The following is a 24236-nucleotide window of genomic DNA, read 5'->3' on the forward strand; positions in this document are numbered from 1 at the left end:
GTGAGGGTTAGGGTTAGGGTGAGGGTTAGGGTTAGGTTTAGGGTGAGAGTTAGGGTGAAGGTTCGGGTTAGGTGAAGGTTAAGTTTAGGGTGAGGGTTAGTATTAGATTGACGGTGAGGGTTAGGGTTAGGGTGAGGGTTACGTTTAGAGTGAGGGTTAGGGTTAGGATTAGGGTTAAGGTGAATGCTAGGGTGTCAGTGAGAGTTAGGGTTAGCGTGACGGTCATGGTTAGGTTTAGGGGTAAGCTGAGGGTTTGGGTGACGTTCAGGTTTAGAAGTACTGTGAGGTTTAGAGTTAGGCTCAGTGTGAGGGTGAGTGTGAGAGTGACTGATAGGGTTAGGATTAGGGTGAGGGTTAGGGTGAGGATGAGGGTGAGTGTTATAGTGAGGGTTCGGGTTCGGGAGAGTGTGAGGGTTAGAGTTTGGGTGAGAGTTAGGGTTGGGTGAGTGTTAGGGTTATGGTGAGGGTGAGGGTTGGGGTTGGGTTTAGGGTTAGAGTGAGGGTTAGGGTGAGGGGTATGGTTAGGGTTAGGGTGAGGGTTAGGGTTACTGTGAGGGTTTATGTTAGGTTTAGGCTATAGGGTTAGGTTGAGGGTAAGGGTTATGTTTAGGGTGAGGTTTAGGGTTAGTGTGAGGGTCAGGGCTAGGGTGAGGGTAAGGGTGAGGTTTAGGTTTAGGGTGATGTTTATGGTGAGGGTGAGTGTAAGGGTGAGGGTGAGGGTGAGGGTTAAGTTGAGGGTTTGGGTTAGGGTTAGGGTGAGGTTTAGGGTGAGGGTGAAACTTAGGGTTAGGTTTAGGGTGAGGGTGAGGGTGAGTGTGAGGTTTAGGGATAGGGTGAGGCTTAGGTTTAGGGTTAGGCTTAGGGTGACTGTGAGCGTAGGGTTAGGGTTAGTGTTAGGGTTAGGGTTAGGGTGAGGGTAAGTGTTGGGTTAAGTGTTAGGGTTAGGGTCAGTGTTAGCGTTAGGGTTAGGGTTAGGGTTGGGTTAGGTTGGAGGTTAGGGTTAGGGTGAGGGTTAGCGTTAGGGATATGGTTATGTTGAAGATGAGGGTGAGGGTTAGGATTAGGTTTAGTGTTAGCCTGAGGGTGAGAGTGAGGGCAAGGGTTAGGGTTAGGGTGAGGGTTAGGCTAAGTGTTAGGGTGAGGGTTATGTTTAGGTTGATGTTTAGGTTGATGCTGAGAGTTAGGGTGAGGGTGAGTGTTTGGGTTCGGTTTAGGGTTTGGGTTAGGGTTAGTGTGAGGGTGAGGGTGAGGTTGAGTGAGAGGGCTAGGTTTAGAGTTAGGATTAGGTTTAGGGTGAGTGTGAGTGTGAGGGTTAGGGTTAGGGTTATTTTTAGGCTTAGGTTTAAGCTGAGGGTGAGGGTGAGTGTGAGGGTTAGGGTTAGAGTTAGATTGAGTGTGAGCATTAGGGTTAGGGTTAGAGTGAAGGTTAGGGTGAGGGTGAGGTTTAGGGTTAGAGTTTAGGATAGGGTAAGGGTTAGGGTGAGGGATAGGGTTAGGGTTAGTTTTAGAGTTCGGGTTAGGGTGACAGGGTTAGGGTTAGGGTTAGGGTTAGGATTATTGTTAGGGTTAGGGTTAGGGTGAGAGTTAGGGTCAGGATTACGGTTATTGTTAGGGTTAGGGTTACGGGTACATTGAGGGTGAGTGTGAGGGTTAGGGTTAGGGTTATTGCTAGGCTTAAGTTTAAGCTGAGGGTGAGGGGGAGTGTGAGGGTTAGGGTTAGGGTTAGGTTGAGTGTGAGCATTAGGGTTAGGTTTAGACTGAGTGTTAGGGTGAGGGTGAGGTTTAGGGTTAGAGTTTGTGATAGGGTGAGGGTTAGGGTGAGGGATAGGGTTAGGGTTAGTTTTTGAGGTCGGGTTAGGGTGACAGGGTTAGGGTTAGGGTTAGGGTTAGGGTTATTGTTTGGGTTTGGGTTAGGGTCAGGATTAAGGTTATTGTTAGGGTTACGGTTACATTGAGGGTGAGGGTTAGGGTTCTGGTTAGGCTGAGGTTTAGTGTTAGGTTTAGGGTTAGAGTTAGGTGAGGTTTATGGGTAGAGTTAGGGTTAGGGTGAGGATTAGGTTGAGGGTTAGTGTTAAGGTGCGGGTTAGGGTGTGGGTGACGGTAAGGGTAATGGTGAGGGTTAGGTTGACAGTGAGGGTTATGGTAAGGGTGACGGTTAGGGTTAGGGTGAGTGGTAGTGTTTCGGTTAGGGTGAGGGTGAGGTTTAGATTGAGGATTAGTGTTAGGGTTAGTGTGAGGTTTATTGTGAGGATGAGGGTTAGGGTTAGGGTGAGGGCTAGGTTGAGGGTGAGGGTTATGGTTTATGTTAGGGTGAGGTTTAGGGTTAGGGTGATGGTTAGGGTTAGTGTGACCGTTAGTGTTAACATTAGGGTTAGTTTTAGGGTGAGGGTAAGTGTTAGTGTGAGGTTTAGGGTTAGGGTGAATGTTATGTTTAGGGTTACATTTAGGGTTATTGTTAGATTTGGGGTTAGGGTTAGAGTTTGGTTTAGGGTGAGGATGAGATTTAGGGTTAGAGTTAGGGTTAGTGTTAGGGTTATGGTTAGGCTAAGCCTTAGGCTGAGTGTGAGGGTGGGTGTGAGGATTCGAGTTAGGGTTAGTGTTAGGCTTAGGGTTAGGGTTATTGTTAGTGTTATGGCTAGGGTTAAGTTTGCGATGAGGGTGAGGCTGAGGGTGAGGGTTATGTTTAGGGTTAGGGTTAGGGTTAGTGTTAGTATTATTGTTAGTGTTAGGGTTAGAGTTACAGTGATGTTGAGGGTGAGGGTGAAGTTTAGGGATAGGGTGAGGTTTTGGGTTAGGGTTAGGGTTAGGGTTAGGGTGAGGGTGAGGTTTATGGTTAGAGTTAGGTTTAGGGGGAGGGTTAGGGTGAGGTTTAGGCTTAGGGTTAGTGTTAGGGTTAGGGTGAGGGTGAGGGTTAGGTTGAGGTTTAGGGATAGGTTTAGGTTTAGGATTAGGGTTAGGTTGAGTGTGAGTGTGAGGGTTAGGGTGAAGGTTAGGCTTAGGCTTAATGGTAGGCTGAGAGTGAGGGTGGGGGTGAGGATTAGGGTTAGGGTGATGGTTCGGGTTAGTGTTAGTGTTATTGTTAGGGTTAGTGTTAGAGTTCCGGGGAGGGTGAGGGTGCAGGTGAGGGTTAGATTTAGTTTTAGGGTGTGGTTTAGGGTTAGGGTCAGGGTTAGGGATAGGGTGAGGGCGAGGTTTAGGATTAGATATAGGATTAGGGGGAGGGTTAGGTTGAGGGTTAAGGTTAGGGTGAGTGTTAGGGTTAGTTTGAGGGTGAGGGTTAGTTTGAGGTTTAGGGTTAGGGTTAGGGTTAGTGTGAGGGTTAGTGTTAGGTTTAGGGTTAGGGTGAATGTTAGGATTAGGGTTAGGTTTATTGTGAAGGTTAGGTTCAGGGTTAAGGTTACTCTGAGGGTGAGGGTGAGGGTTAGGGTTAGGTTTAGGGTGAGGTTTAAGGTTTGGGTTAGGGTTAGAGTTAGGGTTAGGGTGAGGATGAGGTTTAGGGTTAGAGTTCGGTTAGGGTGTGGGTTAGGTTGAGGGTTAGATTTAGAGTTAGTGTTAGGGTTAGGGTTAGGGTGAGAGTTAGGGGGAGGGTTATGGTTAGGGTTAGCGTTAGGGATAGGATTAGTGTTAGTGTGAGGTTGAGTATGTGTGTTAGGGTTAGGTTTATGGTTAGGATTAGGTTTAGGCTAAGGTTGAGGTTGAGGATGAGGGTTAGGTTTAGGGGGAGGGTTAGGATGAGGTTTAGTTTTAGGATTAGGATTAGGGTAAGTGCTAGGGTGAGGGTGAGGTTTAGGGTTAGGGTTAGGGTGAGGTGTAGGGTTAGTGATAGGGTTAGGGTGAGGGTGAGGGTGATGTTTAGGGTTAGAGTTAAGGTTAGGATGAGGCTGATTTTGAGGTTTAGGTTTATGGTTAGTGTTAGGTTTAATGTTAGTGTTAGGGTGACGATTATGGTGAGGGTGAGGGTTAAGGTTAGTGTTAGGATTAGGATTAGGTTTAGGATTAGTGTGATTGTGAGGGTTAGGGTTAGGGTTAGGTTTAATCTTAGTTTTAGGCGGAGGATGAGGATGAGGGTGAAGTAGAGGCTTAGGTTTAGGGTGAGGGTTAGGGTTATTGGGAGGGTTAGGATGAGGGTTAGGGTGAGGTGTAGGGTATGGGTTAGGGTGAGTGTGAGGGTTAGGTTTAGGGTTAGGGTTAGGCTTAGGGTTAGGCTGAGGGTGAGGGTTAGGGTTAGGGTGAGGGTAAGGGTTAGGGTTAGGGTGAGAGTTAGGGTTCAGTTAAGTTTAGGGTTAGGGTGAGATTTAGCGTTATGGTTTCAGTGAGCGTGAGCGTGAGGGTTAGGTTTAGGTTGAGGGTTAGCATTTGGGTTAGGTTTAGGGTTAGGCTTAGGGTTAAGCTGAGGGTGAGGTTCAGGTTGAGGTTTAAGTTTAGGATGAGGATTAGGCATAGGTTATGTTGAGAGTTAGGGTTCGGTTGAAATTTAGGGTTAGGGTGAGTTTTAGGGTTAGTGTTAGGGTGAGGGTTAGGATGAGGGTTAGGATTAGGGTTAGGGTGAGGGCTAGGGTGAGGTTGAGGTTTAGGGTTAGGGTTAGGGTGAGAGTTAGGGTTACGGTTAGGGTGTGGGTGATATTTAGCATTAGAGTTAGGGTAAGGTTGAGGCTGAGGTTGCTGGTTAGATTTAGGGTTAGTGTTAGAGTTAGAGTTAGGGTGAGGTTTAGGGTGAGGGTGAGGGTTAGGCTTAGGGTTCGGATTAGGATTAGGGTAAGGGTTAGGATGAGTATGAGGGTTAGGGTTAGGGTTAGGCTTAGGGTTAGGCTGAGGGTGAGGGTTTAGGCTTAGGGTGAGGGTAAGTGTTAGGTTTAGGGTGAGTTAGGGTTCGCTTAAGTTTAGGGTTAGGGTGAGAGTTAGTGTTAGGGTTACGGTGAGTGTGAGGGTTAGGATTAGGTTGAGGCTTAGTGTTAGGGTTAGGGTGAGGGTTAGCTTTAGGGTTAGGGTGAGGGTTAGGTTTAGGGTTAGGGTGAGGGTTAGGATGAGGATTAGGGTTACCATTAGGGTCAGGGTGAGGGCTAGGGTGAGGATTAGGTTTAGTGTTAGGGTAAGGTTAAGGGTTACCTTTAGGGTTAGGGTGAGGGTTAGGATGAGGGTTAGGGTTATGGTGAGGGTGAGGGTTACATTAGGGTGGGGGTTAGGGTTAGGGTGAGGGTGAGTGTTAGCATTAGGGTGAGGGTTAGGGTGAGGGTTAGGATTAGTTTTATTTTTAGGGTTAGCGTTAGAATTATGGTGAGGGTGAGGGTGAGGGTGAGGGTTAGGGTTAGGGTGAGGGTGAGGTTAACGGTTAGGGTGAGGTTTAGGGTGAGGGTGAGGCTTAGGATTAGGATTAGGGTTAGGGTTAAGTTTAGGCTGAGAATGATGGTGAGGGTGTGGGTGAGGATTAGAGTTAGGGTGAGTGTTAGGGTTAGGGTTAGTTTGAGGGTTTGGGTTAGGGTTATGTTTTGGATGAGGTTTACGTTGAGGAGTATGGTTACAGTTAGCTTGAGCGTTAGGGTTAGCATTAGGGTTAGGGCTAGGATTAGGGTTAGGTTGAGGGTTAGGTTGAGGGTAAGGTTTAGGGTTAGGGTGAGGGTTAGGCTTAGGGTTAGGCTTAGGGTGAGGGTTAGGGTGAAGGTTAGGGTTAGGGTGAAGGTTAGGGTTAGGGTGAGGGTGAGGGTTAGGGTGAGGGTTAGGGTTAGGGTGAGGTTTAGGGTTAGGATTAAGGTTAGGGTGAATGCTAGGGTGTCGGTGAGGGTTAGGGTTAGGGTAAGGGTGATGGTTAGGTTTAGGGTTAAGCTGAGGGTTTGGGTGACGTTTAGGCTTAGGAGTACTGTTAGGTTTAGAGTTAGGCTGAGGGTGTGGGTGAGTGTGAGGGTGACTGATAGGGTTAGGGTTAGGGTGAAGGTTGGTTGAGGATGAGGGTGAGTGTTAGAGTGAGGGTGAGGGTTCAGGAGAGTGTGAGGGTTAGGGTTTGGGTGAGAGTTAGGGTTGGGTGAGTGTTAGGGTGATGGTGAGGTTGAGGGTAAAGGTTGGGTTTAGGGTTAGAGTGAGGGTTAGGGTGAGGTGCATGGTTAGGGTTAGGGTGAGGGTTAGGTTTACTGTGAGAGTTTATGTTAGGTTTAGGCTTAGTGTTAGGTTGAGGGTATAGGTTAGGTTGAGGGTTAGTTTAAGGGTGAGGTTTATGGTTATTGTGAGGTTTATGGCTAGTGTGAGGGTAAGGGTGATGTTTGGGGTTAGGGTGATGTTTAGGGTGAGGGTGAGAGCGTGAGGGTGAGGGTTCAGTTGAGGGTTTGGGTTAGGGTTAGGGTGAGGTTTAGGGTGAGGGTGAAACTTAGGGTTATGTTTAGGGTGAGGGTGAAGGTGAGTGTGAGGGTTAGGGATAGGGTTAAGCTTAGGTTTAGGGTTAGGCTTTTAGGGTGACTGTGAGCGTGAGGGTTAGGTTTAGGGTGAGGGTTAGGGTTAAGGTTAGGGTAAGGGTTAGGGTCATTGTTAGCGTTAGGGTTAGAGTGAGTGTTAGGGTTTGGTTGGAGGTTAGGGTTAGGGTGACGGTTAGCGTTAGGGATTGGGTTAGGTTGAGGGTAAGGGTGAGGGTTAGGATTAGGTTTAGGGTTAGCCTGAGGGTGAGGGTGAGGGTGAGTGTTAGGGTTAGGGTTAGGCGAAGTGTTAGGGTGAGGATTAGGTTTAGGGTGATGTTTAGGTTGATGGTGAGAGTTAGGGTGTGGGTGAGTGTTCGGGTTCAGTTGTGGTTTTGGGTTAGGGTTAGGGTGAGGGTGAGGGTGAGGTTGAGTGAGAGGGCTAGGTTTGCATTTAGGATTAGGTTTAGGGTGAGGGTTAGTGTGAGGGTTACGGTTAGGTTTATTTTTAGGCTTAGGTTTAAGCTGAGGGTGAGGGTGAGTGTGAGGGTTATGCTTAGAGTTAGGTTGAGTGTGAGCATTAGGGTTAGGGTTAGAGTGAGGTTTAGGATGAGGGTGAGGTTTAGGGTTTGAGTTTGGGTTAGGGTTAGGGTTAGGGTGAGGTATACCGTTAGGGTTAGTGTTAGAGTTCTGGTTAGGGTGACAGGGTTAGGCTTAGGGTTAGGGTTTCTGTTAATGTTAGGGTTAGGGTTAGGGTGAGAGTTAGGGTCAGGATTAGGGTTATGGTTAGTGTTAGGGTTACGGTTATCGTGAGGGTGAGGGTTTTAGGTTTAGGGATGGGGTTAGGGTGAGGTTAGTGTTAGGGTTAGGGTTAGAATTAGGGTTAGGGTTAGGGTTAGGGTGAGGTTTAGGGGTAGAGTTAGTGTTAGGGTGAGGATTACAGTGAGGGTTAGGGTTAAGGTTCGGGTTTGGTGTGGGTGACGGTAAGGGTAAAGGTGATGTTTAGGCTGATGGTGAGGGTTACGGTAAGGTGAGGGTTAGGGTTAGGGTGAGGGTTAGTGATTGGGTTAGGGTGAGGGTGAAGTTTAGATTGCGGATTAGTGTTAGGGTTAGTGTGAGGTTTATGGTGAGGATGAGGTTTAGGGTTAGATTGAGGGCTAGGGTGAGGGTGAGCGTTAGGGTTCGTGTTATCATGATTTTTAGGGTTAGGGTAATGGTTAGGGTTAGTGTGAGTGTTAGTGTTAGCATTAGGGTTAGTTTTAGGGTGAGGGTAAGTGTTAGTGTGAGAGTTAGTGTTAGGGTGAGTGTTATGGTTAGGGTTACGTTTAGGGTTATTGATAGGTTTGGGGTTATGTTTAGAGTTCGGGTTAGGGTGATGGTGAGATTTAGGGTTATAGTTAGGGTTAGTATTAGGGTTAGGGTTAGCGTGAGTGTTAGGGTTAGTGTTAGGTTTAGGGTTAGGCTTAGGCTTAGGCTGAGTGTGAGGGTGGGTGTGAGGATTAGTGTTAGGGTTAGTGTTAGCCTTAGGGTTAGGGTTATTGCTGGTATTATGTCTAGGGTTAAGTTTGCGGTGAGGGTGAAGCTGAGGTTGAGGGTTATGGTTATGGTTATGGTTAGTGTTAGGGTTAGTATTATTGTTAGGGTTAGTGTTAGATTTATGGTGAGTTTGAGCGTGAGGGTGAAGGTTAGGGTTAGGGTAAGGTTTCGGGTTAGGTTTAGGGTTAGGGTTAGGGTGAGGGTGAGGTTTATGGTTAGAGTTAGGTTTAGGGGGAGGGTTAGGGTGAGGTTTAGGCTTAGGGTTAGTGTTAGGGTTAGGGTGAGGGTGAGGGTTAGGTTGAGGTTTAGGGATAGGGTTAGGTTTAGGCTTGGGTGAGGGTGAGTGTGAGGGTTAGGGTGAGGGTTAGGCTTAGGCTTAATGGTAGGCTGAGGGTGAGGGTGGGGGTGAGGATTAGGGTTAGGCTGATGGTTCGGGTTAGTGTTAGTTTTATTGTTAGGGTTAGTGTTAGAGGTACTGTGAGGGTGAGTTTGCGATTGAGGGTTAGGTTTAGGGTTAGGGTGGGGTTTAGGATTGAGGTCAGGTTTAGGGTTAGGTTGAGGGTGAGGGTTAGGTTGAGGTTTAGGGTTAGGGTTAGGGTTAGTGTGAGGGTTAGTGTTAAGGTTAGGGTTAATGTTAGGGTGAGAGTAAGTGTTAGGGTGAGGTAATGGTTTAGGTTGAGGGTTATGGTTAGGGTGAGGTTTAGGATTAGAGTTAGGGTTATTGTTAGGGTTAGGTTCAGGGTTAAGGTTACTGTGCGGGTGAGGGTGAGGGTTAGGGTTAGGGTTAGAGTGAGGTTTAAGGTTTGGGTTAGGGTTAGATTTAGGGTTAGGGTGAGGGTGAGGTTTAGGGTTAGAGTTAGGGTTAGGGTGTGGGGTAGGTTAGATTTAAGGTTAGTGTCAGGGCTAGGGTTAGGGTGAGAGTTAGGTGGAGGGTTAGGGTTAGGGTTAGGGTTTTGATAGGATTGGTGTTAGAGTGAGGGCGTGTGTGTGTGTGTGTGTGTGTGTGCGTTAGGGTTAGGGTGAGAGTTAGGGTTTGGGTTATGGTAAGTTTGAGGGTTAGGGTCAGGTTGAGGGTTAGTTTTTGGGTTAGGTTTAGGGTTAGGCTTAAGGTTACACTGAGGGTGATGTTCAGGGTGAGTGTTAGGGTTAGGGTGAGGGTTAGGGATAGGGTTAGGGTGAGAGTTAGGGTTTGTTTAAGTTTAAGGTTTGGGTGAGAGTTAGGGTTAGGGTTATGGTGAGTGTGAGTGTTAGGGTTAGGTTGAGGGTTAGCATTTTGTTTAGGTTTAGGGTTAGGCTTAGGGTTACACTGAGGGTGAGGTTCAGTGTGAGTGTTATGTTTAGGGTGAGGGTTAGGGATAGGGTTAGGGTGAGTGTTCAGGATCGGGTCAAGTTTATGGTGAGGGTGAGTGTTAGGGTTAGTGTTAGGGTGAGGGTTAGGATGAGGGTGGTATGAGGGTGAGGTTTGGGGTGAGGGATAGGGTTAGGGTTAGGGTTAAATTTAAGGTGAGGGTTAGGGGTAGGGGTAGGGTTACAGTTATGGTGAGTATTAGGGTTAATGTGAGGGTTAGTGTTAGGGTGAGGATAAAGTAAGTGTGAGGGTTAGGTTGAGGGTGAGGTTACTGTTAGAGTGAGGGTTAGGGTTAGTTTTAGTGTTAAGGTAAGGGTGAGGGTGAGGGTTAGGGTTAGGCTTAGGTTTAAGGAGAGGGTGAGGGTTAGGGTTAGGATTAGGGTTAGGGTGAACGTTAGGGTTAGGGTGGAGGTTAGGATTAGGGTTTGGGTGAGGGTTAAGGTGTGGCTTAGGCTGAGGGTGAGGGTTAGGATTAGGGTGAGGTTTAGGGTGAGGGTGAGGGTTAGTTTTAGAGTGAGGGTTAGGGTTAGGATTAAGGTTAGGGTCAGGGTTAGGGTGACTGTGAGATTTAGGGTGAGCTTTAGGTTGAGGGTTAGGTTTAGGGTTAAGGTGAGTGTTAGGGTAAGGGGTAGGGTTACAGTTAGGGTGAGGGCTAGGTTTAGTGTGAGAGTTAAGGTTAGGGTTAGGGTTAGGATTAGTGTGAGGGAAAGAATTAGGGTGATTTTTAGGATGAGGGTGAGGTTTAGGTTTAGGAATAGGGATAGGGTTAGTGTTACGCTGAGGGTGAGGATGAGGGTGAGGGTGAGCGTTAGGTTTAGGGTTAGGTGAGTGCTAGGGTGAAGATTAGGTTTAGAGTGAGGGCTATGTTTAGGGTGAGGGTTAGGTTTAGTTTTAGTTTGAGGGTGATATGAGGTTGAGGTTTAGTGTGAGGCTTTGGGTTAGGGTGAGGGCTAGGTTGAGGGTGAACTTTAGGGCTATGATGAGGGTTAGGGTTAGGTTTAGGGTGAGGGTTAGGTTTAGTGTGGCATTTACGGTTAAGGTTAGAGTGAGGGTGAGGGTTAGGACTATGGTGAGGTTTTGGGTGAGGGTAAGGGTTAGGGTTATGATTAGAGATAGGGTTACGTTTAGGCTGAGGGTGAGGGTGAGGTTTAGGGTTAGGGTTAGGGTGAGGGTGAGGGCTAAGATGAGGGTGAGTGTTAGGGTGAAGTTGAGGTTGAGGGTGAGGGTGAGGGTGAGGGTTTGGGTTAGGGTAAGGGTTAGGGTGTGGGTGAGGATTAAGATTAGGGTTAGGGTTATTGTTAGGGTTAGAATGAGGGTTACAATTCAGTTTAGGATGAGGGTGAAAGTGAGGGTTATGGTTAGGGTTACGGTGAGGTTTAGGGTTAGGTTTAGGGTTAGTGTTAAGATGAAGTTTAGGGTGCGGGGTAGGGTTAGGGTTAGGGTGAGGGTTAGAGTTAGTGTGAGGGTTAGGGTGAGGGTTAGGTTTAGGGTTAGGGTGAGGGATAGTTTGAGGGTTAGGGTTTTGGTTAGGGTTAAGGTGAGGGTGAGGGTTAGGTTGAGGATTAGATTTAGGGTTATGATTAGGTTGAGGGTTAGGTTTAGGTTTAGGGTTAGGTTTACACTGAGGGTGAGGGTTAGGGTTAGGGTTATGTTAAGGGTTAAGGTGAGGGTGAGGTTTAGGATTAGGATTAGGGTTAGGGTTAGGGTGAGGGTGAGAGTTAGGTTTAGGGTTAGGGTTACAGTGAGGGTGAGGTTTAGGTTTAGGGTGAGATTTAGGGTTAGGGTTAAGGTTAGGGTGTGGGTTTTGGTTAGGATTAGAGTTAGGGTTGGTGTTATTGTTAGGGTTAGGATTAGGGTTATGGTTAGGTTTAGGGTGAGGGTGAGGGTTACGGTTAGTGTTAGGTTTAGGGTTAGGGTTAGGATTAGCGTAGAGGGTGAAGGTGTGGGTTAGGGTTATGTTTAGGGTTAGGGTGAGGGTTAGTGTGAGTGTTAGGGTTAGGGTGAGGGTGAGGGTGAGGTTGAGGGTGAGTGTTAGGGTTAGTATGAGGTTTAGGGTTAGGGTTAAGGTTAGGTTTAGGGTGAGCATAGGGTTAGTGTGAAGGTTAGGTTTAGGGTTATGGTGAGTGTAAGGATTAGGGTGAGGCTTAGGGTGAGGTTTAGTTTTAGGTTTAGGTTTAGGGTGAGGGTTAGGTTTAGGGTTAGTGTTACTGTGAGGGTGAGGGTTAGGGTTAGGGTGAGGGTTAGGGTTAGGGTGAGGGTTAGTGAAAGGGTTAGGGTTAGGGTTAGGGTTAGTTTGAGGGTGGTATGAGGGTGAGGTTTGGGGTGAGGGTTAGGGTGAGGGTTAGGGTTAAAGTTAGGGTGAGGGTTAGAGTTAGGGGTAGGGTTACAGTTATGGTGAGTATTAGGGTTAGGGGTAGGGTTACAGTTATGGTGAGTATTAGGGTTAATGTCAGGGTTAGGTTTAGGGTGAGGATAAAGTAAGGGTGAGGGTTAGGGTGAGGGAGAGGTTGAGGGTTACTGTTAGAGTGAGGGTTAGCGTTAGGTTTAGTGTTAAGGTAAGGGTGAGGGTAAGGCTTAGGGTTACGCTTAGGGTTAAGGAGAGGGTGAGGGTGAGCGTGAGGGTTAGTGTTAGCGTTAGGGTTAGGGTGAACGTTAGGGTTAGGGTGGAGGTTAGGATTAGGGTAAGGGTGAGGGTTAGGGTTTGGGTTAGGCTGAGGGTTAGGGTTAGGATTAGGGTGAGGTTTAGGGTGAGGATTAGGGTGAGGGTGAGGGTTAGGTTTAGAATGAGGGTTAGGATTAGGATTAGGGTGAGGGTCAGGGTTAAGGTGACTGTGAGGTTTAGGGTGAGGGTTAGGGTGAGGGTTAGTTTTAGGGTAAGGTGAGGGTTAGGGTAAGGGGTAGGGTTACGGTTAGGGTGAGGGTTAGGTTTAGTGTGAGAGTTAAGGTTAGTGTTAGGGTTAGGATTAGTGTAAGGGAAAGAATTAGGTTGATGGTTAGGGTGAGGTTGAGGTTTAGAGTTAGGAATAGGAATAGGGTTAGTGTTACGCTGAGGGTGAGGATGAGGGTGAGGGTGAGTGTTAGGTTTAGCGTTAGGATGAGAGGTATGGTGAAGGTTAGGTTTAGGGTGAGGTCTAGGTTTAGGGCGAGGGGTTAGGGTTAATTTTAGTTTGAGGGTGGTTTGAGGTTGAGGTTTAGGGTGAGGGTTTGGGTTAGGGTGAGGGCTAGGTTGAGGGTGAACTTCAGGGTTAGGATGAGGGTTAGGGTTAGGTTTAGGGTGAGGGTTAGGTTTAGTGTGAGGTTTATGGTTAAGGTTAGGGTGAGGGTGAGGGTAAGGGTTATGGTGAGGTTTTGGGTGAGGGTGAAGGTTAGGGTTATGATTAGAGATAGGGTTAGGTTTAGGCTGAGGGTGACGGTGAGGTTTAGGTTAGGGTTAGGGTGAGGGTGTGGGCTAGTTTGAGGGTGAGGTTTAGGATAAAGGTGAATTTGAGGGTGAGGCTGAGGGTTAGGGTGAGGGTGAGGGTTTGGGTTAGGGTTAGGGTGAGGGTGAGGATTAAGTTTAGTGTTAGGGTTATTGTTAGGGTTAGAGTGATGGTTACAGTTGAGTTAAGGGTGAGGGTGAAGGTGAGGGTTACGGTTATTGTTACGGTGAGGTTTAGGGTTAGGGTTAGGGTTAGCGTTAAGATGAAGTTTAGTGTGAGGGGTAGGGTTAGGGTTAGGGTGAGGGTTAAGGTTTGTGTGAGGGTTAGGGTTAGGCTTAGGGTGAGGGTTAGGTTGAGGGTTAGGGTTTTGGTTAGGGTTAAAGTGAGGGTGAGGGTTAAGGTGAGGTTTAGGGTTAGGGTTAGGTTCAGGGTGAGGGTTAGGGTTAGGGTGGACTTTAGGATTCATGTTAGGGTTATGGTTAGGTTGAGGGTTAGGTTTAGGGTTAGGGTTAGGTTTACTCTGAGGGTGAGGTTTAGGGTTAGGGTGAGGGTTAGGGTTAGGGTAAGGGTTAAGGTGAGGGTGAGGTTTAGGATTAGGATTAGAGTTAGGGTTAGGGTGAGGGTGAGGTTTAGGGTTAGGGTCAGGGTTACAGTGCGGGTGAGGGTTAGGTTTAGGGTGAGGTTTAGGGTTAGGGTTAGGGTGTGGGTTTGGGTTAGTGTTAGAGTTAGGCTTAGGGTTATTGTTAGGGTTAGGGTTAGGGTTATGCTTAGGTTTAGGGTGAGGGTGAGGTTTACAGTTAGGGTTAGGGTTAGGGTTAGAGTTAGGATTAGCGTAGAGGGTGAGGGTGTGGGTTAGGGTTAGGGTTAGGGTAAGAGTTAGGTTTTGTGTTAGGGTTAGCATGAGGGTGAGGGTGAGGTTGAGTGTGAGTGTAAGGGTTAGTATGAGGTTTAGGGTTAGGCTTAATGTTAGGGTTAGGGTGAGGGTTTGGGTTAGGGTTAAGGTTACTGTGAGGTTGAGGGTTAGGTTTAGGGTGAGGGTTAGTGTTAGTGTTAGGGTTAGGGTTATTGTTAGGGTCAGGGTTAGGGTTACGGTTAGGTTTAGTGTGAGGTTGAAGGATACGGTTAGGGTTAGGATGAGGTTTAAGTTTAGGGCTAGGGTTAGGGTGAGGTTTAGGTTGAGGGTTAGGTTTTAGTTTATGGTTAGGGTGACTGTGAGGTTTAGGCTGAGGTTTAGGTTAGGCTTAGTGTTAGGATTAGGGTGAGGTTAAGGGTTAGAGTGAGGGTTAGGTTTAAGGTTAAGGTGAGGGTTAAGATGAGGGTTAGGGTTACAGTCAGGGTCAGATCTTAGAGTTAGGGTGAGGGTTAGGGTTAGGATTATGGTTAGGGTGAGGGTGATGGTTAGGATTAGGGTTAGTGTTATTGTAAGTGTTATGGTTAGGGTTTCATTTGCAGTGAGGGTGAGGCTGAGAGTTAAGGTTAGGGTTAGGTTTAGGGTTAGTTTTAGGGTTAAGATTAGTGTTAATGTTAGGGTTAGGTTTAGAGTTACCGTTTGGTTGCGGGTGAGGGTGAGAGTTAGGGTTAGTGTTAGGGTGAGGTTTAGGGTTAAAGTTAGGATTAGGGATAGGCTGAAGGTGAGTTTTAGAGTTAGAGTTAGATTGAGGGAGAGGGTTAGGCTTAGGGTTAGTTTTAGGGTTAAAGTTAGGGTTAGGTTGAGGGTTAGGTTGAGGTTTAGGGTTAGGCTTATGGTTAGGATTAGGGTTAGCATGAAGGTGAGTGTGGGGGTTAGGGTTAGGTTTAGGCTTAGGCTTAGGGTTAGGCTGAGGGTGGTGATGGTGAGGATTAGGCTTAGGGGGATGGTTAGCCTTAGGTTTAGTGTGAGGGTTAGGATGAGGGTTAGGGGAAGGATTAGGGTTAGTGTGAGGGCTAGGGTGAGGGTGTAGGTTGGGGTTAGGGTTAGGCTTAGGCATATGGTTAGGATGAAGGTGATGGTGAGGGTGGGGTTAAGGTTATGGTGATGGATAGGGTTAGGGTAGGGAAAGGGTTAGGATGAGGGTTCGGGTTAGGGTTCGGGTTAGGATGAACGTGACGGTAAGTGTAAAGGTGAGGGTGAGGCTGAGGGTCAGGGTTACGGTAAGGGTGAGGGTTAGGGTTAAGGTGACGGTTAGGGTAATTGTTAGGGTTAGGGTTAGATTGAGGATTAGGGTTAGGGTTAGTGTGAGGTTTAGGGTGAGGATGAGGGTTTTGGTTAGGGTTAGGGTTATGTTGAGGGTAAGGTTGAGGGTTAGGGTGAGTGTTAGGGTGACGGTGAGGGTGAGGGTTAGGGTTGGGGTTAGGGTTAGCGTGAAGGTTAGGGTAACGGGTAGGGTTAGGGTGAGGGTAAGGATTATGGATAGTGTGAGGGTTAGGGTTACAGTGAGGGTAAGGGTTAGGGTGAGCGTTAGGTTTAGGTTGAGGGTTAGCGTTGGGGTTAGGGTGAGGGTTAGTGTTACGTTGGAGGTTAGGGTTAGGTTGAGGGTTAGTGTGAGTGTTAGGGTTAGTGTGAGCGATAGGGTTAGGGTTAGGGTGAGGGTTATGGTTAGGGTGATGTGTAGAATGAGGGTTAGTTTTAGGGTGAGGGTTAAGGTAACAGTGAGGGTTAGGGTGAGGGTGAGTGTAAGGGTTAGGATTAGGGTGAGGGTTAGGGTTAGAGTTAGAGTGAGGGGTAGGGTTAGGGTTAGGGTGAGGGTTAGGGCTACTATGAGGGTTAGCGTTACTCTGAGGGTTCAAGTTAGTGTTAGGCTTAGTGTTAGGCTGAGGGTAAGGGTTAGGCTTAGGGTGAGGGTGATTGTGAGGGTTAGGGTTAGGGTTATTGTTAGGCTTAGGTTTAAGCTGAGGGTTAATGTGAGGTTAATGCTGAGGTTAATGTGAGAGTTAGGATTAGGGTGAGGTTTAGGGTGAGGGTTAGGGTTAGGTTGATGTTTAGGGTGAGGGTGAGGGTTAGGGTGAGAGTGAGGGTGAAGATTCGGTTGAGTGTTTGGGTTAGGGTTAGGGTGAGGTTGAGGGTGAGGGTGAGGCTAAGGGTTAGTTTTAGGGTAAGGGTGAGTGTGAGGGTTAGGGATAGGGTTAGGCTTAGGCTGAGGGTGAGGATGTGGGTGAGGTTCAGGTTTAGGGTTAGGGTTAGCATTAGGGTTATGGTGAGGGTTAGGGTTAGGTTGGAGGTTAAGGTTACATTGAGGGTTAGGGTTAGGGAAAAGTTTAGGTTGAGTGTGAGTGTGAGGGTTAGGGTTAGGATTAGTGTTAGGGTGAGCCTGAGGGTGAGGGTGAGTGTGTGGGTTAGGGTTAGGGTGAGCGTTAGGCTAAGGGTTAGAGTGAGGGTTAGGTTTAGGGTGATATTTAGGTTGAGGGTGAGGGTTAGGGTGAGGTTGAGTGTGAGGGTTCGATTGAGGGTTTGAGTTAGGGATATGGTGTCGGTGAAGGTGAGGGTTAGGTTTAGGGTTAGGGTTAGGCTTAGGGTGAGGGTGATTGTGAGGGTTAGGGTTAGGGTTATTGTTAGGCTTAGGTTTAAGCTGAGGGTGAGGGTGTGTGTGAGGGTTAGGTTTAGGGTGAGTGTGAGCGTTAGGGTTAGTGTTAGGGATAGACTGAGGGTTAGATGAGGGTGAGGCTTAGGGTTAAGGCGAGTGTCAGGCTTAGGGTTCGGGTGAGGGTTAGGGATAGTTTGATGGTTAGGGTGAGGTTTAGAGTTAGGTTGAGGGTGAGGGTGAGCGTGACTTTTAGGGTGCAGGTGAGGTTTAGGGTTAGGGTTTGGGTTTAGAGTTAGGGTTAGGATGATGGTTAGGATGAGGGGTAGTGTTAGGGTTAGATTGAGGTTCAGGGTTACTTTAAGGGTTACCGTTAGCGTTAGGGTTAGGGTGAGGTTTAAGGTGAGGGTTAGGGTTAGGTTTAGGGTTAGGGTGAGGGTTAGGGTAAGTGTGAGGTTAGGGTTATAGTGAGGGTTAGGGTTATGGAGAGGTTTACGGTTAGATTTAGGGTGAAGGTGAGGGTGAGGTTGTGGGTTAGGGTAAGGATTAGGTTTAAGGTTAGGGTTAGTGTTATTGTTAGGGTTCGGGTTATGGTTAGGGATACGGTGAGGTTGCTGGTGAGTTGAGGTTTAGCGTTAGGGTTAGCGTTAGGGTGAGGGTAAGTGTTGGGGTGAGAGTTAGTGTTCGGGTGAGGTTTAGGGTGAGATTGAGTGTTAGTTTTAGGGTTAGGGTTAGGGTGAGGTTAACGGTTAGGGTTAGGGTTACGGTGCGGGTTAGGGTTAGCACTAGGGTTAGGTTGAGTGCTAGGTTTAGGGATAGGGTTAGATTAGGGTGAGGGTTAGGTTAGGGTGAGGATTAGGGTGAGGGTAAGAGTGAAGGTTATGGTGAGGATGAGGATTAGGGTTAAGGTGAGGGTGAGGTTGAGGTTTAGGGTGAGGGTTAGGGTTAGGTTTAGGGTGCGGGTTAGATGAGGTTGAGGGTTAGGGTTAGGTTGAGGGTTAGGTTTAGGGTGAGGGTGAGGGTTAGTATTAGGGTTAATGTGAGGGGTAGGGTGAGGGAGAGGTTTAGGGTTAGGTTTAGGGTGATGGTTAGGGTTATGGTGAGGTTAAGGGTTAGTGTGAGTGTTAGTGTTAGGGTTAGGCCTAGTGTTAGGGTTAGTGTAAGTGTTAGGTTGAGGGTTAGGGTTAGGTTGAGGGTTAGGGTTAGGGTGAGGGTGAGGGTTATGCTGAGGATTAGGGTGAGGGTTACGGTTAGGCTGATGTTTAGGATGAGGGTGAGGGTTAGTGTGAGGGTGAGCATAAAGGTTGGTTTGAGGGTATTGGGTTAGGTTTAGGGTGAGGTTGAGGGTGAGTTTGAGGCTTAGGGTTAGGGTTAGTGTGATGGTGACTGTGAGGGTTAGGGTTAGGGTTAATGATAGGGTGGTTAAGGATGAGGGTTAGTGTGAGAGTTAGTGTTAGGGTTAGGCTTAGTGTTATGGTGAGTGTAAGGGGTAGGTTGAGTGTTAGGGGGAGGGGAAGTTTAGGGTTAGGGTGAGGGTTAGGGTGAGGTTGAAGGTGACGGTGAGGCTTAGGGTTAGGGTTAAGGTGAGGGTGAGTGTGAGGGTTAGGGTTAGGGTTAGGGTTAGGGTTAGGCTGAGGCTGACGGAGAGGGTGAGACTGAGGGTTAGGGTGTGGGTGAGGGTTCGGTTTAATGTAAGTTTAAGGGTAACAGTGAGTGTTAAGGTGCAGGTGAGGTTTAGGGTTAGTATCAAGGTTAGGTTTAGGGTAAGGTTGAGAGTTAGGATGAGGGCTAAGGTTAGAGTTGGGTGAGGTTTAGGGTGAGTTTGAGGGCTAGGGTTAGGGATAGGGTGAGGGTTAGGATGAGTTTTAGGGTGAGGTTAAGGTTTAGGGTGAGGGTTAGAATGATTGTGAGGTTTAGGGTTAGGGTTAGTGTTAGGGTGAGGGTAAGTGTTAGGGTTTTGTATAGGTTCACATAGAGGGTGAGGGTTAGGTTTAGGTTGAGGGTTAGTGTTAGGGTTAGGGTGAGGGTGCGGGTTAGGATAAATGTTAGGGTTATGGTTATTTTTAGGGTTATGTTTAGGTTTATGGTTACGTTGAGGGTGAAGGTTAGGGTTAGGGTGAGGTTTAGGAATAGAGTTAGGTTTAGAGTAATATTTAGGATGAGGTTTAGGGTGAGTGTTAGGGTTAAGGTTAGGGTGAGGGTTAGGGTTAGTTTGAGGGTTAGGGTTAGGGTTAGGGTGAGGGTTAGGATGAGGGTTAGAGTGAGGTCAAGGTTTAGGGTGAGGGTTAGAGTGAGTGTGAAGGTTAGGGTTAGGGTTAGTGTTAGGGTGAGGGCAAGTGTTAGGGTTAGGATTAGGTTTAAGATGAGGCTGAGGTTTAGGTTTAGGGTGAGGGTTAGGGTTAGGGTTAGGTTTAGGGTTAGGGTGAGGGTTAGGATAAAGTTTAAGGTTAGGGTTATTCGTAGGGTTATGTTTAGTTTTATGGTTTTGTTGAGGGTGAGGGTTAGGGTTAGGGTGAGGTTTAGGATTAGGTTTAGGTTTAGGGTTAGGAAGAGGTTTAGGTTGAATGGTAGGGTTAAGGTTAGGGTGAGGGTTAGGGTTAGAGTGAATGTTAGGGTTAGGGTTAGGGTGAGGGTTAGGTTTAGTGTTGGAGTTAGGGTTAGGGTTAGGATGAGGGTTTCGGGTTAGGGTTAGGGTTAGGGTTAGGTTGAGGGTTGTGGTGAGAGTGAGGGTTAGGGTTAGTGTTAGGTTTATCATGTGGGTGAGTGATAGTGTGAGGGTTAGGGTGAGTGTTAGAGTTAGCATTAGGGTTAGGGTGAAGGTTAGGGTGAGGGTTAGGTTTAGTGTGAGTGTGAGGGTTAGGGTTAGGTTTAGGATTAGTGTGAATGTAAGGATTAGGTTTAACGTTAGGGTGAGGCTGAGGTTTAGGCTTTTGATTTGTGTTGTAGTTAGTGTTATGCTGAGGGTGATGTTGAGGGTGAGGGTGAGTGTGAGTTTTAGGCTTAGGTTTAGGGTGAGGGCTAGGGTGAGGGTTAGGGTTAGGGTGAGGGTTATTGTTAGGGTGACGGTTATGTTTAGGGTTAGTTTGAGGGTGGTATGAGGGTTAGATTTAGTGTCAGGTTTAGGGTTAGGGTTAGGGTTAAAGTTAGGGTGAGGGTTAGGGTTCGGGGTAGGGTTACGCTTATGGTGAGTATTAGGGTTAATGTGAGGGTTAGGGTTAGGGTGAGGATGAAGTAAGGGTGAGGGTTAGGGTGAGGGTGAAGTTCAGGGTTACTGTTAGAGTGTGGGTTAGGGTTAGGTTTAGTGTTAACGTAAGGGTGAGGGTGAGGGTTAGGGTTAGGCTTAGGGTTAAGGAGAGGGTGAGGGTGAGTGTGAGGGTTAGGGTTAGGGTGAACGTTAGGCTTAGGGTGGAGGTTAAGATTAGGGTAAGGGTGAGTGTTAGTGTGTGGGTTAGGCTGCGTGTTAGGGTTAGGATTAGGGTGAGTTTAGGGTGAGATTTAGGGGGAGGGTGAGTGTTAAGTTTAGAGTGAGGGTTAGGTTTAGGATTAGGGTTAGGGTCAGGATTAGGGTGACTGTGAGGTTTAGGGTGAGGATTAGGTTTAGGGTTAAGGTGAGTGTTAGGGTTAGTTGTAGGGTTATGGTTAGGGTGAGGGTTAGGTTTAGTGTGAGAGTTAAGGTAAGGGTTAGGGTTAGGGTTAGAATTAGTGTGAGGGAAAGAATTAGGGTGATGGTTAGGGTGAGGGTGAGGTTTAGGTTTAGGTTTTGGTTTAGGAATAGGGATAGGGTTAGTGTTAAACTGAGGAGAGGATCAGGGTGAGGGTGAGCATTAGGTTTAGGGTTAGGATGAGGGCTAGGGTGAGGGTTAGAGTTAGTTTTAGTTTGAGGTTAGTGTGAGGCTGAGGTTTAGGGTGAGGTTTAGGGTGCGGGTTAGGTTTAGTGTGAGGTTTACGGTTAAGGTTAGGGTGAGGGTGAGGGTAAGGGTTATGGTGAGGGTTCGGGTGAGGGTTAGGGTTACGGTTATGATTAGAGATAGGGTTAGGTTTAGGCTCAGGGTGAGAGTGAGGATGCAGGTGAGGTTTAGGGCTAGGGTTAGGGTGAGGGCTAGGGTGAGGGTTAAGGTTAGGGTAAGGGTTAAGGTGAGGGTGAGGTTTAGGATTAGGATTAGGGTTATGGTTAGGGTGAGGGTGAGGGTTAGGGTTAGGGTTAGGGTTACAATGAGGGTGAGGGTTAGGTTTAGGTTGAGGTTTAGGGTTAGGTTTAGGGTGTGGGTTTGGGTTAGGATTAGAGTTAGGGTTAGGGTTATTGTTAGGGTTAGGGTTAGGTTTAGGGTGAGGTTGAGGGTTACTGTAAGTGTTAGGTTTAGGGTTAGGGTTAGGATTAGCATGAGGGTGAGGGTGTGGGTTAGGGTTATGTTTAGGGTTAGTGTGAGGGTTAGTGTGAGGTTTAGGGTTAGGGTGAGGGTGAGGGTGAGGTTGAGGGTGAGTGTTAGGGTTAGTTTGATGTTTAGGATTAGGGTTAAGTTTAGGGTTAGGGTGAGGGTTTGGGTTAGGTTTAGGGTTAGGATGAGGGTTAGGCTGAGTGGTATGGTTAGGTTTTGGGTGAGCTTTAAGTTTAGTGTGAAGGTTAGGATTATGGTTAGGGTGAGGTTAAGGATTAGGGTGAGGGTTAGGATGAGAGTTATTGTTAGGTTTAGGTTTAGGGTGAGGGTTAGGGTTAGGGTTAGGGTTACTGTGAGGGTGAGGGTTAGGTTTAGGGTGAGGGTTAAGGTTAGGGTTAGCGTTAGGGTGTGGGAGGGGTTAGGATTAGAGTTAGGGTTAGGGTTATTATTAGGGTTAGGTTTAGAGTTAGGTTTAGGGTAAGGGAGAATGATACGGTTAGGGTTAGGGTGAGGTTTAAGGTTAGGGTTAGGGTTAGGGTGAGGGTTAGGTTGAGGGTTAGGTTTTGGGTTACGGATAGGGTAAGGATGAGGGTTAGGGTGAGGTTTAGGTTAGGCTTAGTGTTAGGATTCGGGTGAGGTTAAGGGTTAGAGTGAGGGTTAGTGTTAGGATTAGGATGAGGGTTAAGATGAGAGTTAGGATTACAGTGAGGGTCAGGGTTACGGTTAGGGTGAGGGTTAGGGTTAGGATTAGGGTTAGGGTGAGGGTGATGGTTAGGATTAGGGTTAGTGTTCTTGTAAGTGTTATGGTTAGGGTTAATTTTGCAGTGAGGTTGAGGCTGAAGTTGAAGGTTAGGGTTAGGGTTAAGGTTAGTTTTAGGGTTAAGATTAGTGTCAATATTACGGTTAAGGTTAGAGTTACTGTTTGGGTGAGGGTGAGGGTGAGATTTAGTGTTAGTGTTAGGGTGAGGTTTAGGGTAAAGGTTAGGATTAGGGATAGGGTGAGGGTTAGTTTTAGAGTTAGAGTTAGGTTGAAGGGGAGGGTTAGGGTGAGGGTTAGGGTTAGGCTTAGTGTTAGGCTTAAGGTTAGGCTTAGGGTGATGGTTAGCCTTAGGGTTAGGGTGAGGTTTAGGATGAGGTTTAAGGTTAGGATTAGGGTAAGGGTGAGGGCTAGGGTGAGGGTGTAGGTTAGGGTTAGGGTTAGGCTTAGGCAAAGGGTTAGGATGAGGGTGATGGTGTGGGTGTGGGTTAAGGTTATGGTGATGGATAGTGTTAGGGTAGGTTAAGGGTTAGGATGAGGGTTCGGGTTAGGGTGAGGGTTAGGATGAGCGTGACGTTAAGTGCAAAGGTGAGGGTGAGGCTGAGGGTGAGGGTTACGATAAGGGTGAGGGTTAAGGTTAGGGTGAGTGTTAGAGTAAGGGTTAGGGTTAGGGTTAGATTGAGGATTAGGGTTAGGGTTAGTGTGAGGTTTAGGGTCAGGATGAGGGTTAGGGTTAGAATTAGGGTTAAGTGGAGGGCTAGCGTGAAGGTGAGGGTTAGGGTTAGGGTTAAGTTTAGGTTGAGGGTTATGTTGAGGAGTAAGGTTATGTTTAGGGTGAGGGTTAGGTTTAGTGTGAGGGTTACGGTTAGGGTGAGGGTGAGGGTTAGGGTTAGGATTAGGGATAGGTTTAGGGTTACCCTGTGGGTGAGGGTGAGGGTGATGTTTAGGGTTAGGGTTATGGTTATGGTTAGGGTGAGGGCTAGGGTGAGGATGAGGTTTAGGGTGAAGTTGAGGGTTAGGTTGACACTCTTGGTTATGTAATGGTTAGGTTTAAGATGAGGATTACGTGAGGTTTAGGGTGAGGGTGACCTTGAGGGTTATGGTGTGGGTGAGGGTAAGGGTTAGGGTGAGGGTTCGCGTGATGGTGAGGGTTAGGGTGACGTTGAAGTTTAGGGTTAGGGTTAGGTGAGGGTTAAGATTAGGGTTAGGGATAGGGTGAGGGTGAGTGTTAGGATTAGGTTTTGGGTTAGGGTGAGGTTTAGACTGAGGGTGAGGTTTAAGTTTAGGGTAGGTTTGTGGTGGTGGTAAATGATAGCATGAGGGTTAGGGTGAGTGTTAGAGTAAGCATTAGTGTTAGGGTGAGGGTTAGGGTGAGGGTGCAGGTGAGAGTGAGGGTTAGGGTGAGGATTAGGGTGAGTTTTAGGGTTAGGGTGAGGGTTAGGGTTAGGGTGAGTGTTACAGTGAGGGTGAGGGTTAGGGTTATTCTTAGGGTTAAGTTGAGGATTAGGCTGAGGGTTAGGCTTAGGATTAGGGTGAGGGTTAGGGTGAGGGTGAGGGTTAGGGTTCTGGTGAGGGTTAGGGTTATTATTACGGTAAGGGCCAGGTTTAGGGTGATTGTGAGGTTTAGGGTGAGGGTTGGGGTGAGGGTTAGGGTTAGGGTTAAGGTGAGGGTTAGGATAAGGGGGAGGGTTACGGTTCGGTTGAGGGTTAGGTTTAGTGTGAGAGTCAGGGTTAGGATTAGTGTGAGGGTAAGAATTAGGGTGATGGTTAGGGTGAGGATGAGGTTTAGGGTAAGGAATAGTGATAAGGTTACTGTTACGCTGAGGGTGAGGGTGAGGGTGAGGGTGAGGGTGAGGGTTAGGGTTAGGGTTAGGGTGAAGGCTAATGTGAGGATTAGGGTTAGGGTGAGGGTGATGCTAAGGGTAAAGGTGAGGGTTTGGCTGAGGTTGAGGGTTAAGATAAGGGTGAGGTTCAGGGTTAGGGTGAGGGTTAGGATAAGGGTTCGGGTTAGGGTTAGGGTGAGGGTTAGATTGAGGATTAGGGTTAGGGTTAATGTGAGGTTTAGTGTGAGGATGAGGGTTAGGGTTCGGTTGAGGGTTAGGCTTAGATTTAGGGTTAGGCTGAGGGCTAGGGTGAGGTTTATGGTTAGGGTTACTGTTAGGGTGAGAGTTAAGGTAACAGTGAGGGTTAGGTTGAGGGTGAGGGTAGGGGTTAGGATTAGGGTGAGGGTTTCGGTTTAGGGTTAGGGTTAGCGTTAGGGTGAGTGGTAGGGTTAGGGTTAGGGTTACTGTGAGGGTTAGGGTTAAGCTGAGGTTTAGGTTTACTGTGAGGGTTCAAGGTAGGGTTAGGCTTAGTATTATGGTGAGGGTAAGGGTTAGGTTGAAGTTTAGGTTTAGGGTGAGGTTTAGGGTTAATGTGAGGGTTAGGTTTAGGGTGAGGGTTAGGGTTAGGGTGATGTTTAGGGTGAGGGTGAGTATTAGGGTGAGGGTGAGGGTGAAGGTTCGGTTGAGTGTTTGGGTTAGGGTTAGGGTGAGCTTGAGGGTGAGTGTGAGGCTTAGGGTTAGTTTTAGGGTAAGGGTGAGTGTGAGGGTTAAGGATAGGGTTAGGCTTAGGCTGAGGGTGAGGGTGAGGGTGAGGTTTAGGGTTAGGGTTAGGGTTAGCGTTAGGATTATGGTGAGGGTTAGGGTTAGGTTGGAGGTTACGGTTAGGGTGAGGGTTAGGGTTAGGGATAGGTTTAGGTTGAGGGTGAGGGTGAGGGTTAGGGTTAGGATTTGTGGTAGGGTGAGCCTGAAGGTGAGGGTAAGGTTTAGGGTTAGGGTTAGGGTTAGGGTGAGTGTTAGGCTAAGATTTAGAGTGAGGGTTAGGTTTAGGGTGATGTTTAGGTTGAGGGCGAGGGTTAGGGTGAGGTTGAGTGAGAGGAGAGGGT

This window comes from Dipodomys merriami, unplaced genomic scaffold (genome assembly GCF_024711535.1).
Source record: "Dipodomys merriami isolate MVZ:Mamm:240054 unplaced genomic scaffold, mDipMer1.0.p SCAF_197, whole genome shotgun sequence".
NCBI lineage: Eukaryota > Metazoa > Chordata > Mammalia > Rodentia > Heteromyidae > Dipodomys > Dipodomys merriami.